General features: G+C 47.8%; 1 protein-coding gene across 1 annotated transcript in view; it reads left to right on the top strand.

Annotated features, from left to right (window-relative positions):
• The window catches only part of NSF (N-ethylmaleimide sensitive factor, vesicle fusing ATPase), a 159,891-nt gene that overhangs the window by 92,785 nt on the left and 53,987 nt on the right, over window positions 1-13,119 (top strand). The gene's annotated exons all lie outside the window — the stretch shown is intronic.

The following is a 13,119-nucleotide window of genomic DNA, read 5'->3' as shown; positions in this document are numbered from 1 at the left end:
TAGGGCAGACGGGTTCCTCTTAGGGGCCCTTGGAGAACAACTGAGCTCTCTCAGCCCCCCACCTACCTCACAGGTGTCTGTTGTGGAGAGAGGAAGCGAAGGAGATTGTAAGCTACTCTGAGTGAAGGGCGGGGTATAAATCCAGTCTCTTCTCTCTCTCCTACTGGCGACAGAAGCCACTCCATTGTCAATTAAGTCCTGGATCATCAACTCCAATTATAACAAAGCCCTAGACTGGGTAGATACGTTTGCTCACGTTCATCCTCCACTCATCCTTGTCAACCCCTTTGTCTCTGCCTTCCATCCGCACTGGTTAACTTTTGAGTCTGAACGAAATAATCAAAGCCACAGACCTCTGTGTTTTTGGTGCTTATGGAAGCTGGTGATAGAAGAAGAGAAGTGATTGGATTTATTCCCTGCCCTTCGCGTGGAGAATCGGATCAGCTTACAATCTTCTTCCCTTCCTCTTCCCACAGCAGACACCCTGGGAGGGAGGTGGGGCTGAGAAATCTCTTGAGAGAACGTAAGAAAACATGTTGGATCAGGCCAATGGCCCATCCGGTCCAACATTTTGCGTCACGCAGTGGCCAACCCACCCACCCCCCCAGGTGCCATCAGGAGGTCCATCAGTGGGGCCAGGACGCTAGAGGTCCTCACACTGTTGCCCCTCCCAAGCACCAAGAATACAGAGCATCACTGCCCCAAATAGAGAGTTCCAACAATACGCTGTGGCTAATAGCCACCGATGGACCTCTAAGAACATAAGAGAAGCCATGTTGGATCAGGCCAGTGGCCTATCCAGTCCAACACTCTGTGTCACATAAGAACATAAGAGAAGCCATGTTGGATCAGGCCAGTGGCCCATCCAGTCCAACACTCTGTGTCACATAAGAACACAAGAGAAGCCATGTTGGATCAGGCCAATGGCCCATCCAGTCCAACGCTCTGTGTCACATAAGAACACAAGAGAAGCCCTGTTGGATCAGGCCAATGACCCCTCCAGTCCAACGCTCTGTGTCACAAAGTGGCCAAAAAACCCAGGTGCCATCAGGAGGTCCATCAGTGGGGCCAGGACACTAGAAGTCCTCACACTGTTGCCCCTCCCAAGCACCAAGACTGCTGTTGAACAGAACAGCTCAGACTGTGACTGGCTCAACTGTGACTGGCCCAAGATCATCCAGCTGGCTGCATGAAGAAGAGGAGTGGGGCATCAAACACCATTCCCCAGATTAGAGTCCGCACTCTTAACCACTGCACCGAACTGTCTCACTGTGTGATACTATATGAACAATAACTGCCCCTCTTGGTCCACCAGCCCCACCTGCTAGAAGACAAAACGTTTCTCGCAGGATTCACTCTCTTCCCACAGAGAAATGTTCCCCATGGACAAAGGTCCCTTGTGTCAGCACCTGAGCGTTCCAGGGAGGCTGGGATTCTGGGGTCAAATAGGGTGGAAACCTGGGAGCTCTCGCCAAGCAGAGAGGTCCTATCAGAGCCATCCCAGTCTGACCTTTACAAGCAGGCTTAATGAGAAACTTAGGAGAGGTGGGCCATTTTGGTCTAATACGTTCCAAATGTCAGCGCACTAAGAATTCCTTGGGCTGCGGCATCTGCTGCGGAGGTGACAATCCACTTCTTCGGGTCTCGCGTTGTTGTTTTTTAAAAATCTGCTGGTTCCCCCCCCGAAACTAGCTGCTGCCTGGCTGACTTGTTTTCACCGCGCACATGTGCTATGCTTAGCGGGCAGGCAAGTCGTGAAAATAAAAAGGCTCGATAACCCCGGTGTCCTGTTACTGAGTGACCTTTGGGTTTGTGGATGCCCCAAAAAGCTAAGACAGGAGGCATTTAGGCGTGCCAGCATAGAGAAAGATGCCGGGCTTCGTCGGCTGCCTGTTAAAGGGGCTGACATTTGGAGACAGTGCCCGCCTTTCTCTCAGAGCCAAGATCAGATGGGAAACCAAGTGCGACTGAGGTTCGGTTTTGGGGGTTGTGACATTTTAAAGTTTGTCATCACCTCTCCATCTCAGTGGAGGCTGAGTTTGGTTGGGTTTCAAAGGCCTTCCATTTTAGCCAGGTGGGTGCAGGGTTTTTTTTTTAAGCCACGGATGTTCTCTTGGTGAAGGAGAGGTGAAACGGTTTGGGAATGGGGCCACAGCTCTGTGGTAAAGGAGTTTTTTTTTGCACAGAAGATCCTGGATTTGATCCCTGTGGTATGTTAAAAGAACTGCAGATGCTAATGGTGTTGGGTGGTTCTCTCCCCCCCCCCCCCGCCCAATTAGGTTTTTTTGTCCTTGTCATACTCTCTCTAAGCTTTGGAGACTTGGAAGCAAAAATTCTACTCTGTGAGCTACTGGCATTAAAGTTGTCGTGAGCTACTGCATAAATTAGTTTGGTCTGGGGCCATTTTTCCTGAGCTAAGGCAAAAATGTGTGAGCCGGAGGCTAAAAACTGTGAGCTAGCTCACACTAACTCAGCTTAGAGGGAACACTGGCCCAGACTAGGACTGGGGGTCATGCCAAAGGATTTTATTGGCCTGACTGACAAAACAAAATGTACCTTCACTCTTTCGAATTTGCCATAACAATGAAGTCATTATCGTTGACCTTTTAAAAAAAGGGAGCAGATGCCTTAATTGAGAACGGTGGCAATTAGTCACAATGCCTAAACAAAATCTCTTGTGTTCAGCACAGCAGATGGCTGGGGCGGTAGAGTGTGCAGGAAAGGAAAGGAAAGGTCCCCTGTGCAAGCACCAGTCATTTCCGACTCTGGGGTGACGTTGCTTTCACAACGTTTTCAAGGCAGACTTTTTACGGGCTGGTTTGCCATTGCCTTCCCCAGTCTTTTTACGCTTTCCCCCCAGCAAGCTGGGGACTCATTTTACCGACCTCGGAAGGGTGGAAGGCTGAGTCAACCTTGGCCAGCTGCCTGAATCCAGCTTCCGCTGGAATTGAACTCCGGTCGTGAGCAGAGAGTTCAGACCTCGGTACTGCTGCTTTACCACTCTGTGCCACGGGGCCGCTCTAAGAGTGCAGGAGCACCTTATAAACTGACAAAATTTGTGGCAGGCAGCTTTCATGTGTCACTGCCCCCTTCTTCTTCAGCTGCTGGGGCTGAGCTTTTTGCCTTCATGAGTTGTGGGCTTGCGGAGGGGGTCTGAACTGACTGCAGGATGCTGAACCGCGTGGACCTTTGCTCTGACCGAGCCGAACAGTGTTCATAGGGAGGATCAGGCCCGGTGCGTGGGGTTCTGGTGCCAAAGGCAGGCCCGGTGCGTGGGGTTCTGGCGCCCAAGGTGGGAGTGCCAATCACAATGGGTGCTTAGTGCTTCCCTTCCCTACTTGTGATGAACACGTGGGAACACGTGCAGCCTCAGCTGCGGGACCTGCACTGGCTACCGGTTGTGTACCGTGTTCGCTATAAGATGCTGGTTATTACCTTTAAAGCCCTATATGGCCGAGGACCTGCCTACCTTAGGGACCGCCTCTCCCCATATGTTCCCCAGAGAGCACTGAGATCTAGTTCTCAAAACCTATTAAAAATCCCTGGGCCAAGAGAGGCTAGATTGAAGACAACGAGGGAGCAAGCCTTTTCAGCAATGGCCCCCCGATGGTGGAATCAACTTCCGGAGATGGTGCGAGCCCTGCGGGACCTGAATCAGTTCCTCAGGGCTTGCAAAACCATCCTCTTTCAGCTTGCTTTTAAGATAGAACCCGGCTAAACTGATCTGTAGCCATCTAGTCATCTTATATACGATTGTGAACTGTAGCACCTTAACTTAATTTTAATTATAATATCTATTTTATCTATTTTTAACTAACCTATGTAACCTAATTGTATTTTAACTTGTTGTCTTGATTGTATTTTATTCAAATCATGGCTGTCCCATGTCTGTGAGCCGCCCTGAGCCCGCCTTTGGCGGGGGAGGGCGGGATACAAAAAAAAAATTTACTTTACTTTACTTCACTTCACTTCACTCCACTCCACTCCACTCCACTCCACTCCACTCTACTTCACTTCACTTCACTTCACTTCACTTCACTTCACTTCACTTCACTTCACTTCACTTCACTTCACTTCACTTCACTTCACTTCACTTCACCTTACCTTACCTTACCTTACCTTACCTTACCTTACTTCACTTCACTTCACTTCACTTCACTTCACTTCACTTCACTCCACTCCACTCCACTCCACTCCACTCCACTCCACTCCACTCCACTCCACTCCACTCCACTCCACTCCACTCCACTCCACTCCACTCTACTTCACTTCACTTCACTTCACTTCACTTCACTTCACTTCACTTCACTTCACTTCACTTCACTTCACTTCACTTCACTTCACCTTACCTTACCTTACCTTACCTTACCTTACCTTACCTTACCTTACCTTACCTTACCTTACCTTACTTCACTTCACTTCACTTCACTTCACTTCACTTCACTTCACTTCACTTCACTTCACTTCACTTCACTTCACTCCACTCCACTCCACTCCACTCCACTCCACTCCACTCCACTCCACTCCACTCCACTCCACTCCACTCCACTCCACTTTACTTTACTTTACTTTACTTTACTTCACCTCACTTCACTTCACTTTACTTTACTTTACTTTACTTTACTTTACTTTACTTCACTTCACTTCACTTCACTTCACTCTACTTTACTTTACTTTACTTCACTTTACTTTACTTTACTTCACTTTATTTCACTTTATTTCACTTCACTTCACTCTACTCTACTCTACTCTACTCTACTCTACTTTACTTTACTTTACTTTACTTTACTTTACTCTACTCTACTTGTGAATTCCCTGCATTGTGCAGGGGGTTGGACTAGATGACCCTGGAAGTCCCTTCCAACTCTATGATTGTGGGCTTGCAGAGGGGGTCTGAGCTGCCTGCAGAATGCTGAACCAGGTGGGCCTTTGCTCTGACCGAGCAGAACATATGGAGGAACATAGTGGTTCTACCACTCTTCTGAAGCTCAGATAATGGGGCGGAGGGGGGGGGGGAGCTTGTACATGTTGCTGATTGCTGGGGAGGTTCCAGTGGCTTGAACAGCTGCGGTGTTGACTATAGCATCTAAGGGAGGGATGTGTCCCCTTTATATGTCTTGAATTCCTCTGTCAGGTATCTACTAGCTCCCATAACACCCTGCTTGCTAGGCTCTGGTGGGTGGGTGTGTGTGTGTGTGTAGGGGCATATGGCTGGCTTCTTTACCCGATGCATAATTAACATATGCCTCAGGAACTGGCAGCTGCAAGCATAAATAGCTTCAAGAGGGGATTGGTTGAACCTATGAAGCAGAGGTTCATCAGTAGCTATTAACCACCAGATGGAAGACTGTGGGTGCTTTCACACATGCCAAACAATGCAGTTCCAATCTACTTCAGTGACCATTTGCCAGTGGATTTTGCCATTTCGCACGCTAAAATCCAGTTGCAAAGTGGATTGAAAGTGTGCCATTTAGTGTTCGTGAAAGCGCCATATGTCTGGGGCAGTGATACTCTGTATTCTTGGTGCTTGTGGAGTTCTGGCATTCTGGCCCTGCTTGTGGACCTCCTGATGGCCCCTAGGTTTCGGCCATTGTGTGACACAGAGTGTTGGCCTGGATGGGCCGCTGGCCTGATCCAACATGGCTTCTCTTATGTTCTTCTGTGACACAGAGTGTTGGACTGGAGGGGCCATTGGCCTGATCCAACATGGCTTCTCTTGTGTTCTTATGTGACACAGAGTGTTGGACTGGAGGGGCCATTGGCCTGATCCAACATGGCTTCTCTTGTGTTCTTCTGTGACACAGAGTGTTGGACTGGGTGGGCCATTGGCCTGATCCAACATGGCTTCTCTTATGTTCTTCTGTGACACAGAGTGTTGGACTGGGTGGGCCATTGGCCTGATCCACATGGCTTCTCATGTTCTTATGTGACACAGAGTGTTGGACTGGAGGGGCCATTGGCCTGATCCAACATGGCTTCTCTTGTGTTCTTATGTGACACAGAGTGTTGGACTGGATGGGCCATTGGCCTGATCCAACATGGCTTCTCTTGTGTTCTTATGTGACACAGAGTGTTGGACTGGATGGGCCATTGGCCTGATCCAACATGGCTTCTCTTATGTTCTTCTGTGACACAAAGTGTTGGACTGGATGGGCCACTGGCCTGATCCAACATGGCTTCTCTTATGTTCTTCTGTGACACAAAGTGCTGCACTGGATGGGCCACTGGCCTGATCCAACATGGCTTCTCTTATGTTCTTAGTTGTGACACAGAGTGTTGGACTGGATGGGCCATTGGCCTGATCCAACATGGCTTCTCTTATGTTCTTATGCTGAATAGAGTCTCAGGATAGATGCATCTTTGCTAGCAGCGAATACAAGTTCTCATCAGGCATAGAAGCTTTTGTAAATCAGTTCTGTAGGTCAGTTGAAGGGTTGTTAAGTGTGCAGCAAGTGACTAGCACTTTAGCGACTTTAATTTCTAAGTCCGTTTTTGACTTCATTGAGCAGGATAGTTCTTATTTCACTTTGCCCCCCCTGTTATGCTAGAACAGGGGTCCCCAATCTCAGCCTGCGGGTACTTTTGAAATTCTGACACATAATGTGCGCAGCACAAAATGGCCGCCTAATGAGGTGAAGCCAGACACAAAAATGGCTGCTGCAGCTTACCTTCAGTTACACAGTAACGATCCTCGTGCTGTGATGAAACGGCTGTCCATGAAATGTTTTTTAAAAATCTGTACGTCTAATGAAATCTCCAGTGGCAAGTCAAAAGCCTTCCTGGCCCCACCAACTTTCTAAAAATTCTTAGTTGCTGTCAGGAAAGGCATCATGCAGGACACCTATGTTAGTTACTGCTTATATCTTTGGCTCACTGTTTTCCAAACATCTGTGAGTTAAGGTGTATCTTTCCCCCACTCCTCCCTTAAATGAAAACTGAAGGTGAGCTTCACTCTTGCAGCCAAAAAAGAGTTTGCTTTCTAGAGTGTACGGGTGAGGATTACCTCCCTCAGGGTCTAACCAGATGATATTCCTGGAGTTCAATGTCTACAGCTCCCAGTGTTTTTTGAACACGTTAGATATGCAGGATCCCGATTCGGTATCCAGCACCTGTAAGTTTTCCCAAGAGAGCAAATAAGTGGCTCCTCAAGAGTGTTTTAGATTAGGAAAATGCCAAGGAGGGAGGGGGGGGGGTAAGCCCCTCCTCCTCCTAGGCTGCAGTCCCAATCGACATCCAGGCTCATGCGTGCCGGTGAGTTTTTAAAACCCCCCACAGATGTGTCGAGCTGCAGACATGAAATTTGCAGTTTGTGGTCTGCTTAGACCTGCCAGAGTGTTTGCATCTGTTTGGTGCCTGACCGAAGCGTGCCTCTTGATTGTGAAAAGGCAAGTTCGGGTCAGCAGTCCGTGCCTTATACAAGAATGGTAGTCTTGAGGGGTTACCTTTTGGTACAGCGATGGGATCGGAGAGTGCATAGTTCATGGCTTCCCCTTGCAAGAGGGCGAACGCGCAGGAGCCAGAGGTGATGTCCATCTGGCCTGTCTGACAGCAGAAATTCCCCAAACCTGTTTGCATTAAAATCTGCCCCGACTTGCTCGTAGCCTTTCCGTAGCCTCTCTCGTCTCAGCAAGCTGGGATTCCCCTTTGCCAGCATCACTCATCATTCAAATCCAGCTTCCCTGTTTTTTTGGCTACACAAGGGATCGTGTTCCCCCGCATGCTGAATTAACAGGCTCTTCCTTGACACTAATTTGACAAGGATCACTTTTAATTTATCACCACCTTGCTGGTTCATGTGTAAAATTAGTCTTTCACCTCCAGTAATATTTGTCTTTCCTCCCCCTTCCACACTGAGTTTCTTTCTTTCTTTCTTTCTTTCTTTCTTTCTTTCTTTCTTTCTTTCTTTCTTTCTTTCTTTCTTTCTTTCTTTCTTTCTTTCTTTCTTTCTTTCTCTTTCTCTCTTTCTCTCTCTCTTTCTTTCTTTCTTTCTTTCTTTCTTTCTTTCTTTCTTTCTTTCTTTCTTTCTTTCTTTCTTTCTTTCTTTCTTTCTTTCTTTCTTTCTTTCCCCCTCTCTCTCTTGCTCTCTCTCTTGCTGTCTCTCCTCCTTCTCTCTCTTTTTCTCTCTCTTGCTTCCTTCCTTCCTTTCTCTCTCTCTTTCGTTCTCTCTCTTTCGCTCTCTCTTTCTCTCTCCCCCCTCCAAGAGTTAATAATTTTCTTTCTCATCCTGATCCCCATGATAACACCAAGGCAATGGCAAAACAGATTCATTAAAAAAAACACACCACCACCCACAAATGGCAGCAGTTGTAATTTGGCCTGTCTTTGAGCTACTTTTGCCCATTCATACCAAGGAATAGTCTGGCTTAGTTGTGTCCCTGTAACATTTAGGAGCTAGGGGTGGGAGGAATGGTGCCGGTGCAAAGTTGAGTGGGTGGCGGTTTCTTGGATCTGCTGCATGGAGGTGTTCAGGTTGCGTGCCTTCAGACCTGGCTTCTGGATCAGTCCCACAGCTCACCAATAGGACATGTACTATATGTGCAGATTTTAAAAAACAATTTAATTTTATGTATTTTATTTATAGTCTGCCTTTGTCACTGGAGCTCAAGGAAGATCACAGAAGAGGGCACTTTCGTACGTGCAGAATAATGCCATTTCAATCCACTTCAGCGACTGTTTGCGAGTGGATTTTGCTATATCGTGCAGCAAAATCCAGTTGCAAAACGGATCGAAAGTGGACCGAAAGGGTGTTGTTTAGTGCGTGTGAAAATGCCCAGAATAAATCTGTGCAATCAGCAATTGTGGGACATAAATTTCGAATTTAAAAAAGAAGAAGAGTGGGACATCTGGAAGTGAAATAGGATTTGACTTGTAGAGACCTGGAAACCAACCACAGGTGATGTACAGCATACATATTAACATGACATGTTTGACAAAAGCAAATTACATAGTAGGAGCCTACTCATAGCAACAGATAGCATCTCCAGTACGCAGTGGCGGAGGCTGCGGTCCCTAACCCCTTCCCTGAAGTTTCTTTCAGAACTGTACCGTTACAGGGCAGCCCTGCTTCCTGTGCAGTAAAGCCCTCCCGAATAATTCAGCTTTGTGTCGCTTGCAAAAAACCAAGATGGGAGCCCTCTGGACTTCACCAGGCAGGCCACTGCGTACATACGCAGTTGTTGCTCTTGTCCGTTTGCAGGTGGCAGCTGCAGAAGGCCTTGTTCAGATGAGTGTGAAGCTGGCACGGCAGAGCATAGAGGGGAAAGGCCGTTCTGCAAGTGGGAGAGACCAGGGCCATGGAGGGTTTTGTATGTGATAGCCAGTACCTTGAATGGAGGCTGGTAACTGACAGCCCATGGAGTGACCGCAGAATGGAAGTAATAATGGCTGCTTTGTCCGGTTTCCATTAATAACCAACCTGCAGCCTTCTGTATCAGCTGGAGTTTCTGGATTGACATTTTTATTTTATTTAGGTAGATTTATATTTTACCCTTTCTCATGACTTTCTCAGGGCAGATTACAGACATAATAAAAACAGTTAAAACCCTACAATAGAGTAACAATAAAACAAGCACAGCAAGATAAAATGTAACATAGGCGGTGTGGGCACATGTTGCAGGTTAAAACATAAGTCAGTGTAGGGGAGGACAGGTAGATGGTATAAACAATAGGGTAAGGACGCCCACTTGCCTCAGCCAAAAGTCTGGCAAAATAACTCCATCTTGCAGAAGGGTAGTAAATCCAGTAGGGCCCGAATCTCCGTAGGGAGCTGATTCCACCAGGTTGGGACCAGGGATGAAAAAGGCAAGTTGAGGCAAGTCGATGTCCTTTGGCCCAGGGATGCCCAAAAGATGTTGGTTAGCTGATCACTACATCTCATGTAATAGTGAGTGGAGATCAGGGCCGGCTCGCCCACGAGTCAAACGAGGTGGTTGCCTAGGGCGTCAGCAGGGCAGGCACGCCGAATTCAGCACCCCCCCCCCCCCCGGTAAATGCCTAGTTTGCCTGCTCCTCAACTTCCTACTCCTTCCCTTCCCCACCAGGTCTGTTTCAATGCCTGGGAACAGGCGACGAAGCGCCACGCTCCTGGGCTATCTAAAGGCGCCCCCCCCACCAATCAGCTGATTGGTGGGTAAAACCACGCTGGAGGCTCCCGGCTCCTAGGCTGGCCCTTCCGCATGCTCACTGTCAGTGCTGGGTTGAGAAGGGAGGTCAGCGGCAGCGGGAAGGACCAGTGAGCTGCTGAAAAAGCAGTGGCAGCCGCTGCCTCCTCCCCACTTCCTTCCCAATCCAAGCTAAATCATCTCCATTCACCTAGGCTTGTGTTGTGACCAATGTTTCCTTGGAGCCAGTTTGGTGTAGTGGTTAAGTGTGCGGACTCTTATCTGGGAGAACCGGGTTTGATTCCCCACTCCTCCACTTGCACCTGCTGGAATGGCCTTGAGTCAGCCATAGCTCTGGCAGAGGTTGTCCTTGAAAGGGGAGCTGCTGTGAGAGCCCTCTCCAGCCCCACCCACCTCACAGGGTGTCTGTTGTGGGGGAGGAAGGGAAAGGAGATTGTGAGCCGCTCTGAGACTCTTTGGAGTGGAGGGCGGGATATAAATCCAATATCTTCATCTACCTCACAGGGTGTCTGTTGTGGGGGAGGAAGGGAAAGGAGATTGTGAGCCGCTCTGAGACTCTTCGGAGTGGAGGGCAGGATATAAATCCAATATCTTCATCTACCTCACAGGGTGTTGTGGGGGAGGAAGGGAAAGGAGATTGTGATCCGCTCTGAGACTCTTCGGAGTGGAGGGTGGGATATAAATCCAATATCTTCATCTACCTCACAGGGTGTCTGTTGTGGGGGAGGAAGGGAAAGGAGATTGTGAGCCGCTCTGAGACTCTTCGGAGTGGAGGGCGGGATATAAATCCAATATCTTCATCTACCTCACAGGGTGTCTGTTATGGGGGAGGAAGGTAAAGGAGATTGTGAGCCACTCTGAGACTCTTTGGAGTGGAGGGCGGGATATAAATCCAGTATCTTCATCTACCTCAAAGGGTGTCTGTTGTGGGGGAGGAAGATAAAGGAGATTGTGAGCCGCTCTGAGACTCTTCGGAGGATATAAATCCTCTTCAGGATATAAATCCAATATCATCTTCTTCTTCTTCTTCTTCTTCTTCTTCTTCTTCTTCTTCTTCTTCTTCTTCTTCTTCTTCTTCTTCTTCTTCTTCTTCCTCTTCTTCTTCCTCTTCCTCTAAGCTTCAGAGTCTTGGGAGCAAAAATTCTCCTTTGTGAGCTACTAGCATTAAAGTTGTGAGCCACTGCATAAATTGGTTTGCTCCGGGGTCATCCTTCCTGAGCTAAGACAAAAATGTGTGAGCTAGAGGCTAAAAAATCTGTGAGCTAGCTCACGCTAACTCAGCTTAGAGGGAAACACTGCTTGTGACTGAAATACTATTGCATCTTGTGTTTTGTATGCTCTTCACCAGTATTCCCTGCATGTCCTGAGGCTATTATGGTCTGCTTTTACGCTCCTAAAATTTTTGGGTGGGAGGGGAGCTTCCGGTTTTCTGTGTAGACTAGGATGGGTTTTATTGAGCTGCTTCTTACTACTGCATTGTTTCTCCTCTGTATTACTTACAGTTGAGTTTCCACTACTCAACTGCGGACAATTTTTCTAAATTAATCAGTAAGTGCCAGCAAGGAGTCTGAATTTGACATGATAAGAGGTTTACAGAATCACGCGTGGGACAGAGAAGTCCTTTTCTCCCTTTCTCCACAATACAACAACTTGCAGGCACTCTCTGAGAGGGGATTGGCTAAACATTTGGAGCAGAGTTCCATTAGTAGCTATTAGCCACAAGGTATAGGGCAGATATGCTCTGTATTCTTGGTATTTGGGGAGGAACAGTGGGAGGGCTTGTGGAGTTCAGGCCCCACTAGCAGACCTCCTGATGGCACCTGGGTTTTGGCTACTGTGCAACACAGAGTAGTTGCACTGAGCATTGAACACCGAATACTGTACATGGAACACTGAACTTGAAACTGATGAGTGTAGCTTTAGGACCGCTGTATGATTTAATGTTCATGTATATTACAAATGTTTAGATTTTTAACTTTAATTATGAAATGTCAATTTTAATGTTTAATTTTATATTTTATGTTAGTTTCATATGTTGTAAGCCGCCCTGAGCCACCTAGTGGGAAGGGCGGGATATAAATCTTAAAATAAATAAATAAATAAATAAATAAATTGTGCTGGATGGGCCATTGGCCTAATCCAACATGGCTTCCTTTACGTTCTTATGTCTGGGGCAGTGATGCTCTGACTCCTGGGTGCTTGGGGTAAGCAAGAGGTTTCTGGAGTTCTGGCCCTGCTGATGGACCTCCTGATGGCACCTTCGTTTTGGTCACTGTGCAGCACAGAGTGTTGAACTGAATGGACCTTTGGCCTGATCCAACATGGCTTCTCTTATGTTCTTCTGTGACACAGAGTGTTGGACTGGAGGGGCCACTGGCCTGATCCAACATGGCTTCTCTTATGTTCTTCTGTGACACAGAGTGTTGGACTGGATGGGCCACTGGCCTGATCCAACAGGGCTTCTCTCATGTTCTTCTGTGACACAGAGTGTTGGACTGGATGGGCCACTGGCCTGATCCAACATGGCTTCTCTTATGTTCTTATGTGACACAGAGTGTTGGACTGGATGGGCCACTGGCCTGATCCAACATGGCTTCTCTTATGTTCTTCTGTGACACAGAGTGTTGAACTGAATGGACCTTTGGCCTGATCCAACATGGCTTCTCTTATGTTCTTCTGTGACACAGAGTGTTGGACTGGATGAGCCACTGGCCTGATCCAACATGGCTTCTCTTATGTTCTTCTGTGACACAGAGTGTTGGACTGGATGGGCCACTGGCCTGATCCAACAGGGCTTCTCTCATGTTCTTCTGTGACACAGAGTGTTGGACTGGATGGGCCACTGGCCTGATCCAACATGGCTTCTCTTATGTTCTTATGTGACACAGAGTGTTGGACTGGATGGGCCACTGGCCTGATCCAACATGGCTTCTCTTATGTTCTTATGTGACACAGAGTGTTGGACTGGATGGGCCACTGGCCTGATCCAACATGGCTT

This window comes from Heteronotia binoei, chromosome 15, assembly GCF_032191835.1.
Source record: "Heteronotia binoei isolate CCM8104 ecotype False Entrance Well chromosome 15, APGP_CSIRO_Hbin_v1, whole genome shotgun sequence".
Lineage (NCBI taxonomy): Eukaryota > Metazoa > Chordata > Lepidosauria > Squamata > Gekkonidae > Heteronotia > Heteronotia binoei.
The sequence above is the reverse complement of the archived record's forward strand: the minus strand, read 5'-3'. Positions and strand labels throughout refer to the sequence as shown.